Source organism: Lissotriton helveticus (assembly GCF_964261635.1).
Source record: "Lissotriton helveticus chromosome 1_1 unlocalized genomic scaffold, aLisHel1.1 SUPER_1_unloc_15, whole genome shotgun sequence".
In the NCBI taxonomy this organism is placed as follows: domain Eukaryota; kingdom Metazoa; phylum Chordata; class Amphibia; order Caudata; family Salamandridae; genus Lissotriton; species Lissotriton helveticus.
This window is the reverse complement of record NW_027611654.1, coordinates 1607366-1632438: the sequence shown is the minus strand read 5'-3', so window position 1 is coordinate 1632438 and position 25073 is coordinate 1607366. Positions and strand designations below refer to the sequence as shown.

Below are 25073 nucleotides of genomic sequence, written 5' to 3'. Positions count from 1 at the left end.
TGTGGAGTGCCTGGGACCCACGTCTGGGCATCCCCAGCGCACTTAGGGCGGCAATTGCAAAAACAACAAGTGATGGACTGAATGTGGATCAATGTCACACACTCCCCCAGTCAAAAGATCTGGGCCCAAATCCATCGTTTTTTTGCACTCCACACCACCCTGGGTTAGACAATGGCGATATGCAAATCAGCTCTGACCCTGTTGCCCCATGGGAACAGTCCAGTCCGAACTACAAAAGCCATGTCCTTCCCAGAACGGAATCAAGCATCCGAGGACCGGACCGGTTTCGAGGTAACACCTCTCTTCAGCCCGGCTAGCTTGACTCCAAGTGGTGTGGAGTGCCTGGGACCCACGTCTGGGCATCCCCAGCGCACTTAGGGCGGCAATTGCAAAAACAACAAGTGATGGACTGAATGTGGATCAATGTCACACACTCCGCAAGTCAAAAGATCTGGGCCCAAATCCATCGTTTTTTTGCACTCCACACCACCCTGGGTTAGACAATGGCGATATGCAAATCAGCTCTGACCCTGTTGCCCCATGGGAACAGTCCAGTCCGAACTACAAAAACCATGTCCTTCCCAGAACGGAATCAAGCATCCGAGGACCGGACCGGTTTCGAGGTAACACCTCTCTTCAGCCCGGCTAGCTTGACTCCAAGTGGTGTGGAGTGCCTGGGACCCACGTCTGGGCATCCCCAGCGCACTTAGGGCGGCAATTGCAAAAACAACAAGTGATGGACTGAATGTGGATCAATGTCACACACTCCCCCAGTCAAAAGATCTGGGCCCAAATCCATCGTTTTTTTGCACTCCACACCACCCTGGGTTAGACAATGGCGATATGCAAATCAGCTCTGACCCTGTTGCCCCATGGGAACAGTCCAGTCCGAACTACAAAAGCCATGTCCTTCCCAGAACGGAATCAAGCATCCGAGGACCGGACCGGTTTCGAGGTAACACCTCTCTTCAGCCCGGCTAGCTTGACTCCAAGTGGTGTGGAGTGCCTGGGACCCACGTCTGGGCATCCCCAGCGCACTTAGGGCGGCAATTGCAAAAACAACAAGTGATGGACTGAATGTGGATCAATGTCACACACTCCCCCAGTCAAAAGATCTGGGCCCAAATCCATCGTTTTTTTGCACTCCACACCACCCTGGGTTAGACAATGGCGATATGCAAATCAGCTCTGACCCTGTTGCCCCATGGGAACAGTCCAGTCCGAACTACAAAAGCCATGTCCTTCCCAGAACGGAATCAAGCATCCGAGGACCGGACCGGTTTCGAGGTAACACCTCTCTTCAGCCCGGCTAGCTTGACTCCAAGTGGTGTGGAGTGCCTGGGACCCACGTCTGGGCATCCCCAGCGCACTTAGGGCGGCAATTGCAAAAACAACAAGTGATGGACTGAATGTGGATCAATGTCACACACTCCCCCAGTCAAAAGATCTGGGCCCAAATCCATTGTTTTTTTGCACTCCACACCACCCTGGGTTAGACAATGGCGATATGCAAATCAGCTCTGACCCTGTTGCCCCATGGGAACAGTCCAGTCCGAACTACAAAAGCCATGTCCTTCCCAGAACGGAATCAAGCATCCGAGGACCGGACCTGTTTCGAGGTAACACCTCTCTTCAGCCCGGCTAGCTTGACTCCAAGTGGTGTGGAGTGCCTGGGACCCACGTCTGGGCATCCCCAGCGCACTTAGGGCGGCAATTGCAAAAACAACAAGTGATGGACTGAATGTGGATCAATGTCACACACTCCCCCAGTCAAAAGATCTGGGCCCAAATCCATCGTTTTTTTGCACTCCACACCACCCTGGGTTAGACAATGGCGATATGCAAATCAGCTCTGACCCTGTTGCCCCATGGGAACAGTCCAGTCCGAACTACAAAAGCCATGTCCTTCCCAGAACGGAATCAAGCATCCGAGGACCGGACCGGTTTCGAGGTAACACCTCTCTTCAGCCCGGCTAGCTTGACTCCAAGTGGTGTGGAGTGCCTGGGACCCACGTCTGGGCATCCCCAGCGCACTTAGGGCGGCAATTGCAAAAACAACAAGTGATGGACTGAATGTGGATCAATGTCACACACTCCCCCAGTCAAAAGATCTGGGCCCAAATCCATCGTTTTTTTGCACTCCACACCACCCTGGGTTAGACAATGGCGATATGCAAATCAGCTCTGACCCTGTTGCCCCATGGGAACAGTCCAGTCCGAACTACAAAAGCCATGTCCTTCCCAGAACGGAATCAAGCATCCGAGGACCGGACCGGTTTCGAGGTAACACCTCTCTTCAGCCCGGCTAGCTTGACTCCAAGTGGTGTGGAGTGCCTGGGACCCATGTCTGGGCATCCCCAGCGCACTTAGGGCGGCAATTGCAAAAACAACAAGTGATGGACTGAATGTGGATCAATGTCACACACTCCCCCAGTCAAAAGATCTGGGCCCAAATCCATCGTTTTTTTGCACTCCACACCACCCTGGGTTAGACAATGGCGATATGCAAATCAGCTCTGACCCTGTTGCCCCATGGGAACAGTCCAGTCCGAACTACAAAAGCCATGTCCTTCCCAGAACGGAATCAAGCATCCGAGGACCGGACCGGTTTCGAGGTAACACCTCTCTTCAGCCCGGCTAGCTTGACTCCAAGTGGTGTGGAGTGCCTGGGACCCACGTCTGGGCATCCCCAGCGCACTTAGGGCGGCAATTGCAAAAACAACAAGTGATGGACTGAATGTGGATCAATGTCACACACTCCCCCAGTCAAAAGATCTGGGCCCAAATCCATCGTTTTTTTGCACTCCACACCACCCTGGGTTAGACAATGGCGATATGCAAATCAGCTCTGACCCTGTTGCCCCATGGGAACAGTCCAGTCCGAACTACAAAAGCCATGTCCTTCCCAGAACGGAATCAAGCATCCGAGGACCGGACCGGTTTCGAGGTAACACCTCTCTTCAGCCCGGCTAGCTTGACTCCAAGTGGTGTGGAGTGCCTGGGACCCACGTCTGGGCATCCCCAGCGCACTTAGGGCGGCAATTGCAAAAACAACAAGTGATGGACTGAATGTGGATCAATGTCACACACTCCCCCAGTCAAAAGATCTGGGCCCAAATCCATCGTTTTTTTGCACTCCACACCACCCTGGATTAGACAATGGCGATATGCAAATCAGCTCTGACCCTGTTGCCCCATGGGAACAGTCCAGTCCGAACTACAAAAGCCATGTCCTTCCCAGAACGGAATCAAGCATCCGAGGACCGGACCGGTTTCGAGGTAACACCTCTCTTCAGCCCGGCTAGCTTGACTCCAAGTGGTGTGGAGTGCCTGGGACCCACGTCTGGGCATCCCCAGCGCACTTAGGGCGGCAATTGCAAAAACAACAAGTGATGGACTGAATGTGGATCAATGTCACACACTCCCCCAGTCAAAAGATCTGGGCCCAAATCCATCGTTTTTTTGCACTCCACACCACCCTGGGTTAGACAATGGCGATATGCAAATCAGCTCTGACCCTGTTGCCCCATGGGAACAGTCCAGTCCGAACTACAAAAGCCATGTCCTTCCCAGAACGGAATCAAGCATCCGAATTACAGCCATTTTCGTTTTTCACTATTGCAAGGCTACCTGTTCTCATAGGCCAGAATGGGCTGTTGGAATTGTTAAATTCTATGATCCTAACATACTCTGGGAACACGGTAGAAATTCGAGTTTAGTATGCCTGAACTCAGAATAATAAAATACATCTTTTAGTAAAGTTTATTTTAATATTCTGTGTTTGCAAATACCACTTTTAGAAAGTAGGTGCTTGCATGCCTAACCATTTCAGCCCGTCTCTGCTAGGATGTGTATCTGCTGTCTGGCTTCTGTGAGTGACAGGGCTGGAGGATTCCAGGAGAGAGGCTGAGGCAGCACGGTGGTGAATAGAGAGATTTACATCCAGATGGGTGGGAAGAGTGCACCTGGACTCTGCATAGGACTGTGCCTTTCCACCACAATGCTGACTCCACCTCCTGTGGAGCGTCTGATGTCTCTGCCCTGCTCCGTGAATGAAAAGTCAAGAGTCATGTCAACAAAGCGCTCAAGAACTGGTTCAGGCTAGGCAAAGGGCCCTCACCCCCAGAGGAACAAAGGAATTAGGTGTATAAGTATTAGGACCCTGCTCCCAAGAAATTAGATCCTGCTTTGACAAGAAGAAACCTCTGCCCGACGAGAAGGAACTGGGAAAGCTGAAGGAGGAGTACTGCCTCTGACTTGGGGGATTGGCCTGCAGTGGTTGCCTTGCTGCTGAAGGAGAGGAGAAAGACTACAAAGACTTTATTTCCCAACTTGTGCAAAAGATCTCCAAGGGCCTGTGAGTGAGCTTGCCCCCTGAACGAAGTCCCAGGACCATTGGACTTCATCCACCTCGCAAACCACCTCTGGAAACACTGTTTTCAGTCGCCGACTCGCACCGCTTTCAAGGACTGTACGACCCCAGCTCCCAAAGTACGGCTCGTACGTCGCAACGGAATAGTTCGCACCGCACAAGGCACAGCCCCCCCAGGAAAGCACAGGCTCGCACCGCGGCAGGAGGACATCGCCGCGTACGTTTTTTTTTTCACCGCATCGTCCGTGACAAACTAATGAAAGCAAAGGTACTATGTACGACTTGCACCGCATTTTGGTACGCATCGGACAAGAGTGTCCGCTGCGTTTGTTAGACTCTTTCTGGGTATTTTCATCACCTTGAGAGCCGGACGAAGGGTACGAAGCGCACAGAACTCTAAAATACGCATTTCAACAAGAACTCTTTATTGCTAATAGTATTGTGGCTCATTTTTGTCGTTATTTGGTCTTGTGCTATGTCTCTATATAAAGATAACTATTTTTGATATAATACTAGTGTGGTGTCCATTTGTAGTGTTGTCTCTGGTTTACTGTATGTGGTCACAAATGCTTAACTTGCAAAGCCTCTGAAATAAGTCTTGTCTGCTCGCGCCAAGCTACCTAGAGGGTGAGCAGAGGTTATTTTAAGAGGGTAATCCCCTTATCCTGACTAGAGGAGAGGGTCCCTGCTGTCACAAGTACTTACCTGTGCCAACCAGAGACCCCCAAATCTAACACTAGATTTAAGCTTAGTTCAGTTCAGTTCTTAGATTCGTCAATGTACCTTAGGTTGCGTTGCGCTTCCACAACAAGCAATGTCGCAGCGATGGGAAATGCGGCAAAGTTCAGATACAAAGAAATAAAGACGTGAAGATCTCCCAGATGCGGCACACTTCTCGGGGATGAGAAGTCCTCGGTTCGATGCGTGGACTGTAGCGGTGACACCCTTATGATACGACGGCAACAGCTCCAGCGGCGACGCTCTTCTCCCATGATGCGTGAAGCTTCCGCTTGATGCGACAACTACAGCGGCGACATCCAAGATGCGACGGCAGCGCTTCTCAGGGATGCGAGGTGCTCTTGGTCAATGCGGTACAAATCGACAGTTCCAGCGGCGACACCATCCTTCGGAGTTGCGACGGCAGGCACAGCGACGGCGACACGCTCCGACCTCGTTGCGAGATTCTTCTCCTGATGCGGTTCAGTGCGACAACTACAGCGGCGACACCCTCCTTCGGAGTTGTGAGGGCAGCGACGGCGACATGCTTCCTCTTCGTTGCGGCATGCTTCTCTCTAATGCGGTGCAGTGCGACAGTTCCAGCGGTGACACCCTCCTTCGGAGTTGCAACGGCAGGCCCAGCGACATGCTTCTTCTCGTTGAGTCGCGCTTCCAGCTCCCTGCGACACGCAGTTCTTCAGAAGGCCCAAAACAGCAGCAGGCACTTCCTAAAGAACTCTGGGGAGCTGGGGGGGTGAAGTCTATTGTCCATGAGACTTCAGCAGGAGGCAAGCTATTTTCCAAGACCTTGGAGATCCTTCACAAGTTGAAAGCAAAGTACACAAAGTTCCTTTCTCCGTCCTTTGGCAGTAAGGCAACCACCGCAGGCCAATCCCCCAAGCAGCACTTCAGCTTGGGAATAGTCTCTCCTCAGTTTCTTTAGGTTCATCTCCTCAGTAAAGGTTTCTTCTTGTAGTCCAAAGTGATCTAATTTCATGAGATCAGGGTCCCAATATTTATACCCTAAAATTCTTTGTTCTCTGAGGGGAGAGGGGCCTTTGCCCAGTCAAAACCAGTTCTGAAGCACTCTGTTAACCAGACTTCTCCTTTCCTTTCACAGTGCAGGCATATCAGACGCCCCACAGGAGGTGGAGCCAGCATTATGGAAGGCAAGTACAGTCCTGGAGCACTTTGTTTACAGGATTCCTTCTCTTCTTTCAGTGTGCAGGGCAGAGACTTCAGCCGCACCCTAGGGGGTGGAGCCTGCATTGTGGAAGGCAGGCACAGCCCTATTCAAGGTTCAGGTGCAAGTCCTCCCTCCCATCTAGATGCAGATCTCTCTATGCACCACTGGGTGACTCAGCCTGTCTCATGGAATTCCCTAGCCCTGCCACTCACAAAAGCAGACATAGGAATACACAACCTAGCAGAGGCAGGTTTGAATGGTTAGACAAGCAAACACCTACTTTCTAAAAGTGGTATTTGCAAACACAGAATATTAAAATAAACTTCACAAAACGATGTATTTTATTATTCTGAGTTCAGGCATACCAAACTCAAATTTATACCATGTTCTCTGAGTCTGTTAGGATTATAAAATGTAATAACAAACAGCCCATTCTGGCCTACGGAGAACAGATAGCCATGCAATAGTGTAAAAACGAAAATGGCTGTAATTCACTATTAGGACATGCCACACACATCAAGGCTGGTCCTACCATATACTTACAATGCACTCTGCTCTTGGGCCTACCATAAGGGTGACTGATATGAAGAAAAGGGAAGGTTTAGGGACTGAGAAGTGGGTGCACTTGCCCAGTCAGCATGGCAGTGCCAGACTGCACGCAGGCTCTGCAATGGTAGACATTAGGCACATTTTACACGGCTGCTTCTCTGGGTGGCACAACCAGTGCTACAAGCCCGCCAGCAGCATTTGAATTTACACTCCCTGGACACACTCAGTGCACTAGATTAAGGTCTGACAAGTAAACCAAATAGCCAAACATGGAACCACTGATTCATACATCAATTTACAATAGGGAGCACTTGCACTGTGGCACTGGACAGCAGTGGTACAGTGCCCAAAGCATCTAACACCAGCAAAAATACATGAGGCGACAGCAAAAGTGGAAGGGAGACCCACACCAAATGGTTCCAGGTATGACAATGAACTCTTAAAATAAAATTATATGCCTCTAAAGGAGCATCTCTGGCTGGTGAGAGCAGTGGCTGAGGTGGTCGACACTCCTCATGTTGTGCTGAGCCTCAGCTAGGCCTACCACGGCTAGGGGTTTGCCCTGCTTTGCACAAGTCCTCAAACCAATAGAATAGAACTTGGCACGGAAACTGGAATATAAAACAAAAGCTTTATTAACCTCATGAGGTGGAACTACATTCACACAACACCACCCTTTGGTAGTGTATGAAGTAGCACAAAGAGTAGAAGGACCATGGGTCTTTTATACCCACACAAGGGCTCAAAAGGAGGCGGTACAAGTTCACAGTGGAGAGTTCACATACATAAATGGTCATACAGATATGCACAGTCAACAGTAAGGAGGAGCTAGCAGTTTGCGGACTCCAGTAAAAATAACCTGACAGTTACAGACTAGAACATGTGTATGAACAGGTACAGTTTCTTCTGCGCATGTGCAGAGTAGCAAAGCCTAAATATAGCCAGTCCATAAGCAGAGTACAAGGGTCAATGACAGTAAAGACGGACAGAGCACATGGTAAGCACATGGCAGATAAGATGAATGCCGGAAACAAGATGGCTTCAGCTAAATGCTAACATCGATCGCTGTCAAATTACAACACTCATACCCAGAGGACAAACCAGGACAGGCATCTCCTCCGACCCCACCATGGCAGGTTTCATAACAGCACAGGACAGGCCTCACCTCCTTTGCATCACCCCACCAAGACAAGACAGGCATCTCCTCCTACCCGCGTAGGACAGGCTTCACCTCCTCTGCATTCCCCTGGACAAGCCTCACTGCCTCTGCACCCCTGGACAGGCCTCGCCTCCTCTGCACCCCCTTGGACAGGCCTAATCTCCTCTGCACCTCCCTGGACAGGCCTCGCCTCCTCTGCAGCCCGTGGACAGGACTCACCTCCACTGTAACCCCTGGACAGGCCTCACATCCTCTGCATTGCTTGGACAGGCCTCACCTCCTCTGCATCCCTTGGACAGGCCTCACCTCCACTGTATCCCCTGGATAGGCCTCACCTCCTTTGCATTACCCACAGCCTGTTCTGCACCCCCCCCCCCTTCAGGACAGGCCTCACTTTCTCTGTAACATAACATAACATGTGTATTTGTAAACCGCACATTCACCAATAGGTCTCTTGGCGCTGAAAAACAGATGTTCATTGTTACCCAACTCAATGGTACTCAAGTTATCGACATCCGATGTATGAAATGCTGAGTGGGCCCGCCGAGATTTGAACCTGTGAATATGAGGTTGAACACAGACCCCTGCAATGGACGCATTAGTCACCTGAGCCACCAGACCCCTGGGCAGGCCTCACCTGCTCTGCACCCCTTGGACAGATCTCATTTCAACTGCACCCCTATATACACCTCATCTCCTCTGCAACCCCCTGGATAGGCCTCAACTCCTCTGCACACCCTGGATAGACCTCACCTCCTCTCCTCTGCACACCCTGGATAGACCTCACCCCCTCAGCACAGTACAGGCCTTACCTCTCCTGCACCCCCTGGACAGGCCTCACCTCCTCTGCCCCCCCCCCCTCTCCTGGACAGGCCTCACTTCCTCTGTACCCCTCCTGGTGTTGTAATTTGACAGCGATTAGATTAAGCATTAGCAGAAGACAAGCTGTATTTGGCAACTATCGTAACAATTCAGTCGACTCCATTTTGTATTTGTGGCAGCCATTTTGTCTGTCATATGCTGCCATGTGCTCACCGTGTGTTTTGTCCTACTTCCTTGTTAACTGTGCTCGAAATCTGCCCAGCAACAGGCTATATTTAGTATCTCCTGTTTCAGCGCATGCCCAGTAGAGTCTGCAGCTGTTAGTAATTAGTTCCAGATAGGAATGTGTTTTTGAAGGTCTTGAGAACCGTTAACTCCGCCCACTCGTCGATTGTGCTTCTAAAATGTCCTTATATGCACATAAAACTCATTCTTGTGTTTTGTACCGCCTTCTTTGAGCCCCCGCTTTGTGTATAAAAGGGGCCATGTGCTTTAGTTCCGTGTGCTACTTCATACAATACTGAAGGGTGTTGTGTGGACTGTAGTACCACCTCCGGAGGTTAATAAACTATACTTTTCTATTTTCCAGTTTCTGTGCCAACTTCTTCCTATGGTCTGAGGACTTTGTGCAGAGAAGGGCGAACCCCTTGCACTGGTAGGCCTTGATGAGGTTTACTTCTACAAACTGGCGCCCCACACGTGGGGCTCATCGGCGACTCGGATGCCCGAAGGAGTGGTCGTGACGAAGGATTGGAATCTCGCTGCGGACACGATCGCATGCCAGAAGATACCCGAGTCTTGGCACCCACTGCTTTTTTCCTTTCTTTCCGATCTGACCATCCAGGTGGCGACGGTCCTCGACTGAGATCTCTTCTGTTGAATTGCCGTGCAGTGATCGTTTGGTCGAATTTAGAACTTGGCAGTTGGAATCTGGACGCCCTGTGATTGGTAAGAACCAGGGCACAAGCCGTAAAAAAATAAGTGGGAGGACGCTGACGTCACAACAGGAAGTGAGGTCACGAAGGGTGGCTTGCACCATCAGACTCATTGCCTCCCCTCGCTCACCCCTCAGATGCGATTGCATCAGAGAAGCCAGCACGTGAGCAGCGTTCTGAATGAGCCGCGATCTCGCCCCAGAGAGGCCAGAGTGCGTGTGTGGCTCCATTTGCTTCAGTAATCGAGCTCCTGGTAAAATAAGTGGGGGGACGCCGTCCACCTGCGTGGTACCCCGACTCGAGCCCTGGTAAGAACCGTTGTGCTGTACTTGCTGTGGGTTTTGGAAGCCTGGGAGTGGCAAGGTAGTTTTAGGAACGCTTGCTGTGGCAATTTGATTTGGGAGACTAGTCATGATTGGTATGATTTGGAATTGGATATATGCGTTGCAAACCACATAGGCAGGTAATGAGGAGACTTTTCTCCAAATTGCGATTTTGATTTGAACGGCACAATGTATTAAAGATACCTTAAGTGCTACTTTGATGATAATACTGCATATTTTGCACTATTTTTGGCATGCCTGCTTTTAGCGCACTTCGTAGGATGTGCTGCTTTTGTAGTGATAACCGGTTAAGACTTGAGGAATCGCAACCGGCTCCACCAGAGGGGACGCCTAATAGGGATATGTATATTAAATATGGTCTTTCTTCTATAATGTACAACACATTATGGAAGAAAAACACTCGTGCGGATCCAGAGTTACGTTGGCTAATGCATGGGTCATTTGATTTGCGAAAGATTGAGTACGTGGAACAGTGTATGTTTGAGCGGAAATCCAGACAAGATATGTTTGAATGTATACGAATGTGGGTGAAAGAAGTACGTGAACGAGAGAGGCGTGAGCAAGCGTTGATTAAGAAAGAGCAGTGGAAGAGTGAGTGTGTATGAGAAAGCACAGGAGTTGAGAAAGAAAGAAGTGAAAGAATTGGAAGAGAGACATGAGAAGGAACGCAGATTACAGATATCTGGCCAATATGCTGTACGGCAACCTCCCTATCCTGTCCTTAATAAACCACAAGATGATTTTTTGTTATTAGATCGTCTTCCGCCTCTGTATGCCATTCCGTCCGCTCCGTCTGGCGAAGATGAGGATTCCGATTCGGACCAAAAGAAACGAGTCACTCGCTCTATGCTGTAGGTCGATCGTGCGTCCGAGCTCAGAAAGATCGCTCATCAAGCACTTCGTGATCATATTTATGATTTTCAATAGTCGAATAAAGTGGTTTTTGACACTTCGTGATACTGTTTCTGTTTCTAACATTTTAGACAGCTTAGAGGGGTGGCAGGTAAAGGAACAGTTATATTTTACTGGGTCGTTTGCTAGAGAAGTTGTTGAGATGTTTCGGAAAGTTTCTGATATTTTAGAACCTGATGATGTAGCAGCCGATTGTAAGCAAATGCGTGATGCTCTTTTTACTCTCCCCCAGGTGGCTGATGAGATAAGGCGGTTGTTCAAAGTACGAACTGATGCGATTTGTATGCGAGAGGAGAAAATGAAAGCAGATGCAGCTGCACGGACGGTTTCGGCTGACGGAAAGCAATCATCTATCTTTGAAACAGATAAGACCATGATAGAGCACGCGAATCCTATGCGAGAGGCAGCGCCTATATATGTTCTTCCTAAAGGAACGGGTACAAGTGATGATAAGAGTTCTGCTGATGCTAAAGGCTTTTTTATTTATAATTGGGCATACACTCCCTGGAATAGGGCAGAGGTAATGGCACTTAAAGCAGCATTACCTGACCCGCGGAAAAATCCAGCCGCTTTCTATGAGGAAGTTTCAGGGTGCTATTAACTCTTGTACTACGACTTTGGCTGACATTGATTTATTTTTCGAGTTCATATTACCGCCTGATATGTGGAGGTCTATGCGTAAAAATTATGAGCGTGCAGTTTTTTGGGGCATTATGGAAGGAGATAGAACAAGAGGACGAGGAAAGGGAACCTGCGAAAACCCAATGTCGATTAATATTAGATCTTCCCGCCGCGATATTACCTAAGTTAAAAACGATTGTCCCCCCTAAAAAGATTGATTGGACTGTTCTAGCATCGTGTAAGCAGAAGGTAGATGAATCGGTTTCAGATTTCTTTACGCGCTTTGAGGAAGCCTTTCATGATTTTAGTGGGCAGTTGCTAATGGACGATATGGGCCGACATTGGTTGGTAGATAAATATGTCTCAAATTTATTACCAGGAGTGGCTAGTCGTTTGAAAGCTAGTGAAAGCTCTTGGACTACCTCTTCACCGGCATCTCTCTTGACGATGGCTCAATATTACGAGCGTCAGGAATTAGAAGCGAAGGGTAGTGAGGATAAGAAGTCTAAGGAGTTAAAAACAAAGGTCATGTTAGCCCAAGTATATGGTCCGCCTTCTAGGGATAACGATCGAGTTGGACGTGGTTCTTATGGTTGTTCTTGCGCTCGAATTTGGTCGTTGATCAATGTGCGTATTGTAGGAAATTTGGGCATTGGGCAGCTGAGTGTCCAGCATTGCGCTCACAGCAGTGTACAAGTGGTCGGGGACAAATGAGAAATCACGAGGAATATTCAGGGCCTAGGGGAAATACGAATGATCGCGCTAGATTTGATTCTAATGCATGAATACAGAACGGGTTCAATACTTTTGACAGACGTAATCAATATCAAATGTCTGATTATGCGCAGCCTGATTTACATGATTCTGCTTATGCATAGGATTGCCTAGGATGGGGTATGGAATCAGTTGAAGTTCCAGTAGATCAGAGGGGTCCTTATGTTACAGCACATGTTTTGGGTTCTACTGATCAGTTTCTGGTGATACAGGAGTCACTCGTAGCGCTCTGTCTAAACAATTGGTTCCAAGGGCTCCCCTGTCTGGCTTAACGATCACATCGATAGGGTTCGATGGAACACCTTCCCTTAGCCCATTGTCGCAACCACTTGCATTTCATGTTGATAAATTCATTGCTCCATGTCTGTTTCTGCTTTTCCCCGAATACACCAGATAATATTGTGGGTCTTGATATGCTCAAGTATTTCAGAGCTACAATACGATGTTCCCCTGAAGGAGGATGTGAGTTCTTGAATGATAATTACCCTGTAATGGAAAGAGCTTGCCTTGTTAAAGAAGACAACTCATTAGCTTCCCTCCTTGAAACTTTGAGGGCTACTTCAGATACTGATGTGGGACAGATGGTTATTCCACTGGTGCATATTAGTGTAAAGGAGGGAGCTGTGTTACCACGTTTGCCTCAATATAGAATTTCACAGGAGGGTGAGGAAGCACTCACACAAATTGTACAGGATCTTATTGAAGTTGGGGTAGTTGCCATTTACTGTCTGCAACAGTCCGATTCTCCCTATTTTGAAAAAAGATACTGACACTAGAATTTATCGATTCATAATTGATTTGCGAGAAGTGAATAAGATAGTGGTACCACAATACCCAGTGGTTTCTGACATCACGACACTTCTTACTCTAGTTCCTCCAACTGCAAGTACGTTCTCTGTTATAGACTTGAAGAGCGCTTTCTTTTCGATCCCTATTCATCCTGATAGCCGATATTTGTTCGGTTTCCCTTTGAATAATCGATCGTATATTTGTTCGGTTTCACTTTGAATAATCGATCGTATAGATTTTGTAGAGTTCCCCAAGGCTATACCAGAGTGCTAGTATTTACAGCCAAGCATTGAAATGACAACTAGATTCTTTTGTTCTGCCTGAAGGTGTGGCGCTCTTACAATATGTCGATGATATCTTGTTGGCAGCCGATACCCCTGAGCAATGTGAAAAATGCACTCTGTCTTTGCTTTCCTTCCTTGCTTCACATCATCATAAAGTATCATGAAAGAAATTGCAATATTGTAGACCAAAGGTAACCTATTTAGGTCACTTTTTGTCTAAGGAGGGACGTGCACTCACATCAGATCGTATTCAGGCAATTTTAGACACACCAATACCGTGTGCATATTTTTCAGCAGTACTTGATCCTGTTGCTCGAGCGTTGCCTGGATGTTTTTTGCTCAGTAGCGGCAATAGCTGTGTCAATACGCCAGAGTGAAGGCATAGTTTTGTCACAAACTGTTGGTGCTGGAACCCCATGCTGTTGATGCCCTTTTGAATCAAACAAAGACGCAGCATTTAACTAGTGCTCGTCTGACAGGATAAGAGCTGACGCTGTTAGCTCCTCACATTACACTGAAGAGATGTGCAACACTAAACCCAGCCACGTTGTTGCCATTTCACAACACAAGATTGTATATTCCTGACTGAAAAACAGACAAAGAGTCGTATTAATTTACAAGATACGCACCTTCGAGATGTAGATGGAGAACTGTGGGTTGATGGGTCTTGTCTGAAGTTGCCTGATGGTACAACTTCAGCCGCATACCCAATTACCACACTTCACACAATAGTGGAGACAGCTCGCATACCACAGAAGTCAGCTCAAGCAGCGGAACTAATAGCTTTGACACGAGCATGTGAGCTTAGTACTGATTTGTGTGTGAACATTTATACAGATAACCGCTATGCTTTTGGAGTGGCGCATGATTTTGGCCTGCTCTGGAAGGAAAGAGGCTTTCTGACATCACATGGGATGCAGATAATGCACGGAGAATTAGTGTATAACCTTTTGACTGCGTTGACATACCCAAAAAGAATAGCTATTGTGAAATGTAGTGCTCACAAGAAAGTTACAGATAAGGTGGGACAAGGAAATGCCTTTGCAGATCGAGTGGCACGTGAGACTGCGATGCAGCCTAGCACTACTTCCATGTATGAAGTGAAGTCGCAAGCTGAGCGGTGACACAATGCTAGGCAAGAAGTATTAAAGTTACAGAGAGCCGCTTCTGAGAAAGAACGGGAGCAATGGTCTAAAAATGGAGAGTTGGATGATGAAGGTTGTTGGCAAAATAAGCAAATGGATAAATGGAAGCTGCCCATAGCTTTTGTACAACCTATGGTTCAGATGGCACATGTTGGAGCTTCAGCAATAGTGAAATTGCTTACGCAAGTTTGGGAGCATCCAGAAATTGCTAGCACAGCTAAGAGAGTAGTACAATCATGTATGATTTGTTTGCAATTTAATCCTGGAAAAGGGACACGAACTCCTGCAGGAGGGTTTGCTACACCAACTGCACCTTTTTTTTTGCAAATGGGTTATATTCAGCTTGAACGCTGCAATAATCTGAAGTATGTCTTGGTGGTGGTATGTGCCTTTAGTAAGTGGATTGAGGCGTACCCCACAAAGGACAACACTGCTATTACTACGGCAAAGGTGCTTTTGAAGGAATTCTTTCCTAGATATGGTGTTTGTAGACTTTTGTGAAGTGATAACGGACCTCACTTTATAGGGAATGTTATCAAGTATGTCCTGAAAGGATTAGGGATCAAACAGAAGTTCCATGCGGTGTTCCACCCGCAATCAGCAGGATTAGTGGAAAGATACAATGCTACTCTGAAGTTGAAATTAGCGAAAATACAGACTTCTACTTCTTTGACTTGGCCAGATGCGTTGCCACTGGCATTGTTGTCTATTAGATCAGTGCCGCATTCCCGGACAGGTCTCACTCCCTACGAGATTGTGTTCGGGAGGCCAATGAATATCTCGGGAGTTCCTAACCCAAGTTCTGTATATGACGTACCTTGTGTCTTAATGAATGACTATTTGGCACAATTAACTGATCGCTTGGTTTCTATTTATTAACAGGTTTGAGAAGCACTTCCTGATAGATCTACAGGTGAAGGCCATGAACTCCGACTGACTTCGTCATGGTGAAGTCATTCGAGAGGTCGAGCAGTCTGGAGCCGAGGTGGTGCAGACCAGAGCAAGTATTACTTGCTACGATGACAGCGGTTCGAGTCACGAATCGGAAGAACTGGATCCACAGTACTCGCTGCCGGAGAGTACTTCCTGCCTTGGTGGAGCCTGCTGTGTTGACCGACCATCGAGAGGTTTTGACTGCGGAGAAAGGCCACGCCGTGACACCTGACGGATCGAAGGAGTTCTTCCCGGATCCGACAATCCCTGGAGCACCGAGATATAATTTGAGGCCGAGGAAGGAGTTTGCAGTACCTGTGAAAGTTGTCTGAGCATTCCTTGGGTCAGTGAAACGGAGAGCCGATGTGGCAGGGGGGGGGATCAGCCATGCATTAGAGTAGTGACACCAGTCTTGGCCCTTGGTGAAGAAATCAACGGCTACCCAGGGGTAAGAGCTCTGACGACTACTTTAGTTTCTGGAAGAATTGTCTAGTGCTGTTATTGAAATGGAGAGAAAGAAGATTTTTTGTGCTATTGGGTTTATTGCTGCTTTAGTGATTATGTCGACAATCACTTGGTCTGTTGAGAAGACAACTCCTGCTCGTGAGTTGTTTGTTACCACTACACCAATACCGGAGGAGCACTTCTTTACGCTCCCGTATCAGGAACAGAAGCATCGTCAATCTTATCTCAACACTTTTATTCAGATGCTGCATCATACTCATAATGCTACAAACGCAACCAATTGTTGGGTATGTGGGATGATGCCTGCTCATCAAAAGAAAGGAGGAACACCTTTTATACCTCTTCCTTTCTCACATAATGGCTCTTGTCGAGCCTGGTTCACTCTCTTGTTTGCAACCAGAAAGACTATAGTAGGTGAACTTCTTTTCCGTTTGAATGAATAAAGAGTGTTATCAAGACAAAGATGGGTATCCTCAAGCTAATGGAACTAAATGGGAATGGGAGGGATACCGACCGAACAATATTTCAACGCCATATGTCTTCACCAACACAAGAGACTCTGCCGAAAGTGAAAGCTTTGTGATTTCTGTTACAAAGACTAAAGCAAACATGTGTACAAAGTGTTGGACAGGTTCCTGTTGGAATAAGTGACTGCATTACCGTTTTGAATATAGATGGAATAAATGATAGTTCTTTCCTAGCTTCACATAACACATACTTTGTATGTGGCAGCTATGGGTATTACCGACTACCAGCTGGGTGGTCGGGTGTATGTTATGTATTGTTTTTATTGCCCCCTGTATTTTTAGCACCTGCATCATATCATCGAGATCTTGAATTGTTTAGTAATATTACTATGAATCGGTATAAAAGGACATTTAAGTACAGATGATCTAGATGAAACAGATACTACTTTACAGCAATATGAGGACTTTAATCTAGGACTGTTCTTTTTTGTAGGTGCTGCATTAAATAGTAGGAAAATGCGACGATTGACTAGGATTGTGGAAGCTGTTACAAATCAGGCAGCTATAGCACTTGGAAATATTACTGAAGAACTGAAAATTGCTAGGGTTGTAGCACTCCAGAACAGGATGGTGCTAGATGTTATGCTTGCTGACCGAGGTGGTACATGTCGCATCATTGGTAGTAGTTGTTGTGTGTTCATCCCTGATCACACACCGTCAGTGTATAATGCGATAAATAAACTCCATAAGATTGCTTCAGAAATTCATACAGAAAATGGTACTTGGACTTTTGCGGGATGGTTTTGGACTCTAGTTTCTGCTTGGGGCTGGAAAATATTGACTGTCCTGTGTATCATAATTGCAATAATCTTTACATGTTGTATATGTGTGCAATGTGGTCCAATAATATGCTCTATGTGCATTACTGCCTGTATACCAGCTAGGAGAAATACTGCAGCTATAAAAGTACAAAGTATTTTAGACAAAGAAGTAGCTGAAACGCTGAAAATTGATATACAGGATGAATATTTAGACTATCCCAGGTAGTCGAATGTCTTCAGCTAATGCTGAAAGGGTCGTCTGTTGTAATTTAACAGCGATTAGATTAAGCATTAGCAGAAGACATGCTGTATTTGGCAACTATCGTAACAATTCAGTCGACTCCATTTTGTATTCGCGGCAGCCATTTTGTCTGTCATATGCTGCCATGTGCTCATCGTGTGTTTTGTCCTACTTCCTTGTTAACTGCGCTCGAAATCTGCCCAGCAACAGGCTATATTTAGTATCTCCTGTTTTAGCGCATGCCCAGTAGAGTCTGCAGCTGTTAGTAATTAGTTCCAGATAGGAATGTGTTTTCGAAGGTCTCGAGAACCGTTAACTCCGCCCACTCAGATTGAGCTTCTAAAATGTCCTCCTATGTACATAAAACTCATTCTTGTGTTTTGTACCGCCTTCTTTGAGCCCCCTCTTTGTGTATAAAAGGGGCCATGTGCTTTAGTTCGGTGTGCTACTCCATACAATACTGAAGGGTGTTGTGTGGACCGTACCACCACCTCCGGAGGTTAAAAAACTATACTTTTCTATTTTCCAGTTTCTGTGCCAACTTCTTCCTATGGTCTGAGGACTTTGTGCAGGGAAGGGCGAACCCCTTGCACTGGTAGGCCTAGCTGAGGTTTACTTCTACACTGGATAGGCCGCACCTCCACTGCACCCCCAGCCCAGGACAGGTCTCTCCTCCTTAGCACAGTACAGACCGCGCCTCTTCTGCACCCCCTGGACAGGTGTCAGGGTGCATCAAAAAGTAATTAAAGCTCATCTTTGTCTCGCAGTATCTGCCATTGAACCAGCATTGCAAAGATCACCCGCTCGCAAAAGGTCGCAGGCGATTATAGCGCGGAACCGGGCATTCTCCCCTATACTACCAACAGGGAGGACCGCGGTGGAAGTTGCCGGTCTAGTCCTGAGTTCCTGGACACGGACGCGAAGTCTAGACCAGCTGTGAAGTGCGCCGGTTGATTTTAGAACCGAGGCACCAATGGATTTTTTAGAGATTAGTGATGTTCTTTCTGTAGTCTAGTTAGATAGAAATAGCGCAATTTTTTGCCAGGCTTAGGCGCATGTTTTAGCGCTTCGTGCATCGGTTAGTTACTTCGGTAATTTAGAACTAGAGAGAAAAACCAATTTAAAGTGAATTGGAAAAAAGAAATATAAAGAGAAGAATTAACACTTACCCATTGAATACTTCAGTTCCTGATTTCTTCGTTGCTTGGTTGATGACGGAGGCTCCAGAAGGTTTCTAAGGGAGAAGTAAGAAGAATTCAGAAGATAAGAAAGTAAGGCAGTGAGTGAATGAACGAATGAGTGAAAAAGAATAAATAAACTCACAGAGTTAAAGGGTGCGAAAATGTTGTTTATAATGCAGGTTACCAATGAATAAAATACTTATATTGAAGAATAGATTAGGAGCAAAAGCCATAGGCTCTCTGGGTAAGGAAATATATATATATATATATATATATATATATATATATATATATATATAGAGAGAGTAAGAAGGTGGAGAAGGAATTGAAGAAATTTAGTAATGTGTGCTTTTCTGTTACATCGATTTCCACTCTTGCTTGAAGAAAGAGAGGGAGTAAGAAAGGCATAAAACGGAGTACGGCAGAAAGGAAGAAGTAGAGTGGAAGAGCCAGATGGTCAGGCAGTCTCTTCTCTGTTCCATTCCCCTTTTCCCCAGCTGGGTTCACACGGCCACTAGTAAACTCTTCAGTTGGTGGCTGTGGGAAAACCAGTGGTGGAAATTAGAAAATCTCATAGTTCTGCTCCCAAGTTGGAAAATCTCATAGTTCTGCTCCTGGGAGTGTGGCACTGTGAGTAACCATGACCCTTAACAGAGTGAAGTGCCCACGTCAATACTCACCTGAGCAGAATGGCTAAAGGGTTCAATTAAAAAAAATTAGGAAATATTCTTAAGGAGATTCAACAACAGCTGATAGGAGTCAGGGGAAAAAATAAGGTAATCAAATTTTAAATGAAGGCCCACATTTCTTAACTCCGTGCTCATTGTACTTCATGTGTCGGCCCACTGTCTTCCCAGATGCACAATCTTGTAGAGCTTCCATCTTGTCGTATCTCAATAGAGACGCAGCTTTGTGGTCAATGCCCCTGGTCACCCAAGACTCCCCAATTTTATATAACTTCGAGGAATTCAAGAAAGAGTTTTTGTGAATTTTTGATCGTCGGACAATGAATTACTGGAGTTGAGGCAAGGGAATCGAGAGCTTGTAACTTACCTGGCCCAATTTAACAAACTTGTTGTAGAAACTGAATGGCCAGAGGCCAAAAGGGCAGCCTTGTTCTATTGGGGTTTGAAAGATGACTTAAAGGATGCTGTGTCACAAATCCCAAATCGCCCTACAGAAGTTTCTGTGTGAGTTGTAAAGGGGTGTGCCCTTAGAACTCCTAGACCTGGGTCATTAGATCAGTACATAATATAAGTGGTCCGAGTTCGGAAATGATAGATTTACAAGTTATTCTGTATTACTCCATACAGACAAATGCCACACATTTGTTTTGCTAAACATTACTAAACAGTTTTAAGAAATGAGATATGCAACTTTCAAATTCAAATTGCATTTATTTCTGCAATCGATTGTATCTGTGGTTTGTTCAAGATATTGAATCACACATTTTCAACAGTATTCAAAGTAATTGTAAATTCATTACATTTTAGGTGCTCTCAGTGAAAAGGAAGAGGGAGTGCAAGAAGGAGTGAGGGACTGGGTAAAGGTGGTGTGGAATTGGCAACATCACGTTAAAATCAAAAACGCCTTTACAAACAAGATATTGTCAAAGTTCACGAATTGCATCACACATAGGCTAGGTACATTCTTTTCTTTAAATCCTATGGTGTGTTTCAGTTGGCGTAGTCTACGTTTCGACCCCCATGTGTTCTTAAGGGGTGAAAGACAATGCAAATTTCGGTCCAGTGTACCACGCTTTGACCGGGTCAGCACAGAGGTTGTTAAATCTGATGATAAAGAACATGGAGTCAAACCTATGCAAATTGGAACTATTAGAGGACCCCTTTCCAAAGAAGGGAAAGCAAAGCGTTGACAGAATAATCTATGGCTTTATTGTGGTATCAGTGAACATTTTGTAAAGAAATGTCCCAAGAAGCCAAAAACCTTCAAGAAGGAAAACTCTGCACCACTAGTAGAAGGAGTTGGGCTGCTGGTTTCTAACAAGGATACAACTCCAATTTCTCATCAAGTGGCCAATATTCTACAATCTTCCGCTCCACACCGTATTCTGACGAGGACCATAAGATTTCAGGAGTGGCCGTGATGCTGGACTCCGTTGCTATGGGGAACTTTTGTGACCTCAAATATGCCTCGAAAATTTGTCTGAGGCATTACCTAAAGAGAGAAGTGAGGCGCCTAGGGCTGTTCAGGGTACAAATGGATCTTCTGGCCCAATAACCAGTCACAGAGAAGTTGTGGAACTTGTCTCTGTTGAACGTCAGAAGGAAGAGATTCAATTTAACTTGATCGATGCTCCGCAGTTTGGAATCATCCTGGGTTTGCCTTGGTTAACTGAACACAACCAAGTTATTGGTTGGAGAATTGCTTCGGAGAAAAGCAGAACGAGCAAGATGGAAATCTAGCAGCTTTATTATGCAAGCAAAAGATGATGGTATGTGAGGTACAAACTGAGTCTTCTGGTAGAATAGCAATAGTTTGCTGAAGTTTTCAGTGAATTGGAATCAAAAAAGTTGCCCCCACATCATTGGTATGACTGCAAAATTTGATTTGGAACCTGGATCTAACCTTCCTTGCGCTTGTATGCGCTTACTGAAGCTGAAAACCGTCAACCTAAAGATTACATTCAGAAATACTTAGAAAACGGGTTCATACGACCATCACAGTCCGACGTTTCTTCACTGTCATTCCGCAACGTGACGGTTTTCTGAGAATGTGTATAGATTATCGTGCCTTGAACAAGATTACAATAAAGAATCGTTATCCTCTTCCCCTGATTTCAGTTCTCCTAGATCAACTAAAAGATGCCAAAATCTTCATGAAGTTAGATTTACATGGGGAGTGCCTTTTAATTTGAGTGAGAAGTGGAGAGGAATGGAAAACAGCATTCAGAACAAAGTATGGATTATATGAGTACCAAGTGATGCCCTACAGTTTGAGCAACGCTCCTGCAGCCTTCCAGTACTTCATTAATGATGTCCTGAAGGAGTTCATTGATCAATGCACGATTGTTTACATCGACAACATTTTCAATTATTCCTCATCAGAAGAAGATCAGCAACAGGTCAAAAGAGTTTTGCATAGCCTGAAGGAAAGCAAGCTTTACATAAAACTTGAAAAATGCCCTTTTGGAGTGAAACCCGTGGATTTCTTGGGATTTGTAATTGTTCCAGAAGGTCTTACCATGGATGTTAAAAACATTGAGGCGGTCTTAAATTGGCCTCCTCCAACCTCTGTGAAAGAAATACAGAGCTTCATCGGGTTTGCAAATTTCTATCGCAGATTCATTCAAGATTTTTCCCTGAAGGTACCACCAATTACTAAATTGCTACGGAAAGGAGTACCTTTTCAATCATCTGCTGAGGCAGAAGATGCTTTCCAGTTCTTGAAGAAGAGTTTTACCACTGCACCAATTCTGCTGCATGCGCATCCTATTCAACCGTTTTACCTGGAGACTGATGCTTCTGAACAGGCCATCGGAGAGGTGCTTTCAGAGAGACACAAAGAGACCGAACAGTTGCATCCGGTGGCATATTACTCTAGAAAATTGCAACTGATACTATTTCAGAAAAAGAACTACTCGCTTTCAAAGATGTCTTCCAAGAATGGCGACATTACCTTGTCAGAGCAAAACATGTGGTGACGGTATTCACCGATCACCGAAATCTTCAGTTTCTGAAGTCTGTCAGAACGTTCAACTTAGGTGGTCCGTGTATTTCGCCAATTATGACTTTGTAATAACTTATTGCAACCACCACGAAAAGGACATGCATCACCTCCTTTGCACCCTTTGTACAAGCTTCACCTCCCCTGTATCCCCTGGATAGGCCTCACTTCCTCTGCACCCCTGGACAGGCCTCACCTCCTCTGCACCCCTGAACAGGCCTCACCTCTCCTCTGTACCCCTGGACAGGCCTCTCCTCCTCTGCAACCCTGGACAGGCCTCACCTCCTCTGCACCCATGAGAAAATCAACTCCCCTGCACACGTATTTAAGTAAGATGTGGTTTCCCTCTAAGTTAAAAAAAAGTCACAGAATATACACAATTCTTTCTTTCTTATGTCTTGTTCGCGTTTTATTCTGGTGTTCTCGGCCACAACCAACACGTGTTTTGTCGCTACAGGGGGTGATCCCGCGACTTTCTCAAGGCTGTGTAAAAAATAAAGGTACAGAACCATGGTCTAAATAGAAGTCACATCCTTCTCAGGCATTGGTATTATTTTTTGTAAATTAAATATGGCCACAGTGCATATAAACTAAGGGGGTTGTCTATGTTGGGTATACAAACAATAGTAACCTAACCTTGTTGAGAAGACACATGTAAAAAAAAGCATTCGAAGATAAGTATACGATGGAGAGAGCGAATCCAGATAAAACTCCAATGGCAAAATGACCTCCTTATAGCCCTGGTGCACAAAATCCTTGGTAATTTCAAGTGTGAAAACCCGTGTCTGTGGTTGGGTCCGAGTGATGGCGATCATGTCGTGTGCTCTAGTCTAGGGTCATAAGTCCCAAACCTTAGAGCCCCAAGTGTACCAAGCATGAAGGTGAGAAATAAACACCTCTACCGTCCCAGTATAACTTTCTGTAAATAAAGAAGGGGTATTTTTAAATGTCTGAAAATCCATCTCTGATAAGTCCCAGAGTGATGGATATTTCAAAGAAACCTCCTTTCAAAGCCGTGTTTACCCGAGCCCGGCCACACACTGTTGAAGTCTCTCAAGGCCTCACTCTTGATGCAAACGCTGACAGTGAGCTGCGCCTGCTCTGTATGAAGGAAGGGCGCTCGGGTCTATGGTCAGCGCGGATCTCACCTCGAGACCCTCGTGCGTGATGACCCGGAAGCTATCAACCGACATGAACCCTGTGATCTCGGTCTCACCTTCCTATCGCCGCAGAGTCCAGCCGAGGATCCAAAGCAGCAGAGGAGCCGCTGTATCCAAACCCGCGGCCCGTCGCTTGGGGTGACTTCCGGTATCCCGACATAACAAAAAACGAAGGACTACGGCAATGGAAACGGGCGCCATCTTGGAATGGTGAATCTGTCAAATGCTCGTGTTCTGTAGCCTCACCTACTTCTCATAAATGGAATCTCTAAAATACTATTTAGATAATTAAAAGGGTGGCGTGTACAAAAGATGCACGTTGGAGTGCAGGCATGTTATAATAAAAATCAATATTGCGTAATGTGTATTAACTATGAGAGATATTCTTGTGAATTCTCGTGGCTAGTTTCAAAATTGATCGGAAAACGTCACATAATGGTGTCCTTGTGTAGAAAGTCTATCCAATCCTTAGCATCATGTGATCTTTGCTACCGTAGTCTTTATTATAAAGTAAAGTGCCCGTGAGGTCATTTATGGTAACTGTGTATTCGACTATAGACACAGTGACGGGGGGGGGAGAGGGGGGGCGCACCGGGGGCCCGGCTGCCCGTGAGGAGTTGGGCCCGGTGTGTTATTTCCCCCCCCCCCCAGTCAACATAGCACGCGCGAACAAAACAGCCATCACAGCTGCGCACGCGCAAGACCGCGCGCCACAGCTGCGCATGTGCGGAGCTAAGACACTCTTCTCTATCGCCGAGTTGGGACCTTGCACGGGATAGACTGAACTGCCCTGAACAGAGAACACTCAGTCTCACTGCGCCTGCGCAGAGGAAAAACACCCCCACATAGAGGAGCCGAACTGAGCTCTGCACTTCAATACCTCTCACCCTGTGCTGCGGCGCGAGGCGCCTCGTGCTAACCGGCGGGAAGCAGTTGTTGTCTCTCATTCATTGGGCCCCCGCGCGGACACTGTTCTTCTTGTGCTTCTTTGTGTCCCTGCGAGGCCCCCGTCCCACCTGTACTGACACTGAGGTGTCAGCTGATGAGTCACAGGTGTAGCCCTTTACTGCGCCTGTGCTGTGAACTAATTAAAGAAATCTTTCTTGCAACGACTGCTGGAGTTCGATTGTCTTAACAGCGGTGTCTGTCCCCAGCGCATGCGCAGTTCATCTAAGGCCCTCTTTAACCCGCGCGCCGCTGCAGGAAGCAGTGTCTGTCCTTAGGGCATGCGCAGTTCATCTAAGGCGCCTTTAACCCGCATTGTGGGAAGCCGTGCCTGTCACCAGCGCATGCGCAGTTGTTCATCCACATGCCCTCTTTTAACCCGACCCCAGCAGGGCCCACAGCACCCACATGAAACCCCAGGTGAGGTCAAGAGATACAAAGACTGTCTGGAGCTGGAGGGTCCGTTTGTGTCTTTCACCAGAGTGAAGGGGGGCCGCCCCGTCAATCGAAAGTGAAAGAACACACTCCCAGCCAGCACCGACTGCGCCTCATTGCACCTGGCCT

General features: G+C 46.6%; 1 protein-coding gene across 1 annotated transcript in view; it reads right to left on the bottom strand.

The window, feature by feature from the left end:
• LOC144805584 (uncharacterized) overlaps positions 1-23694 on the bottom strand; it is a 68747-nt gene extending 45053 nt beyond the window's left edge. The window contains 2 exon segments of the mRNA XM_078672107.1: positions 18706-18770; positions 23621-23694. The gene's annotated coding sequence lies outside the window, so the exon portion shown is untranslated.
• Between the last annotated feature and the right edge of the window lie 1379 nt (positions 23695-25073).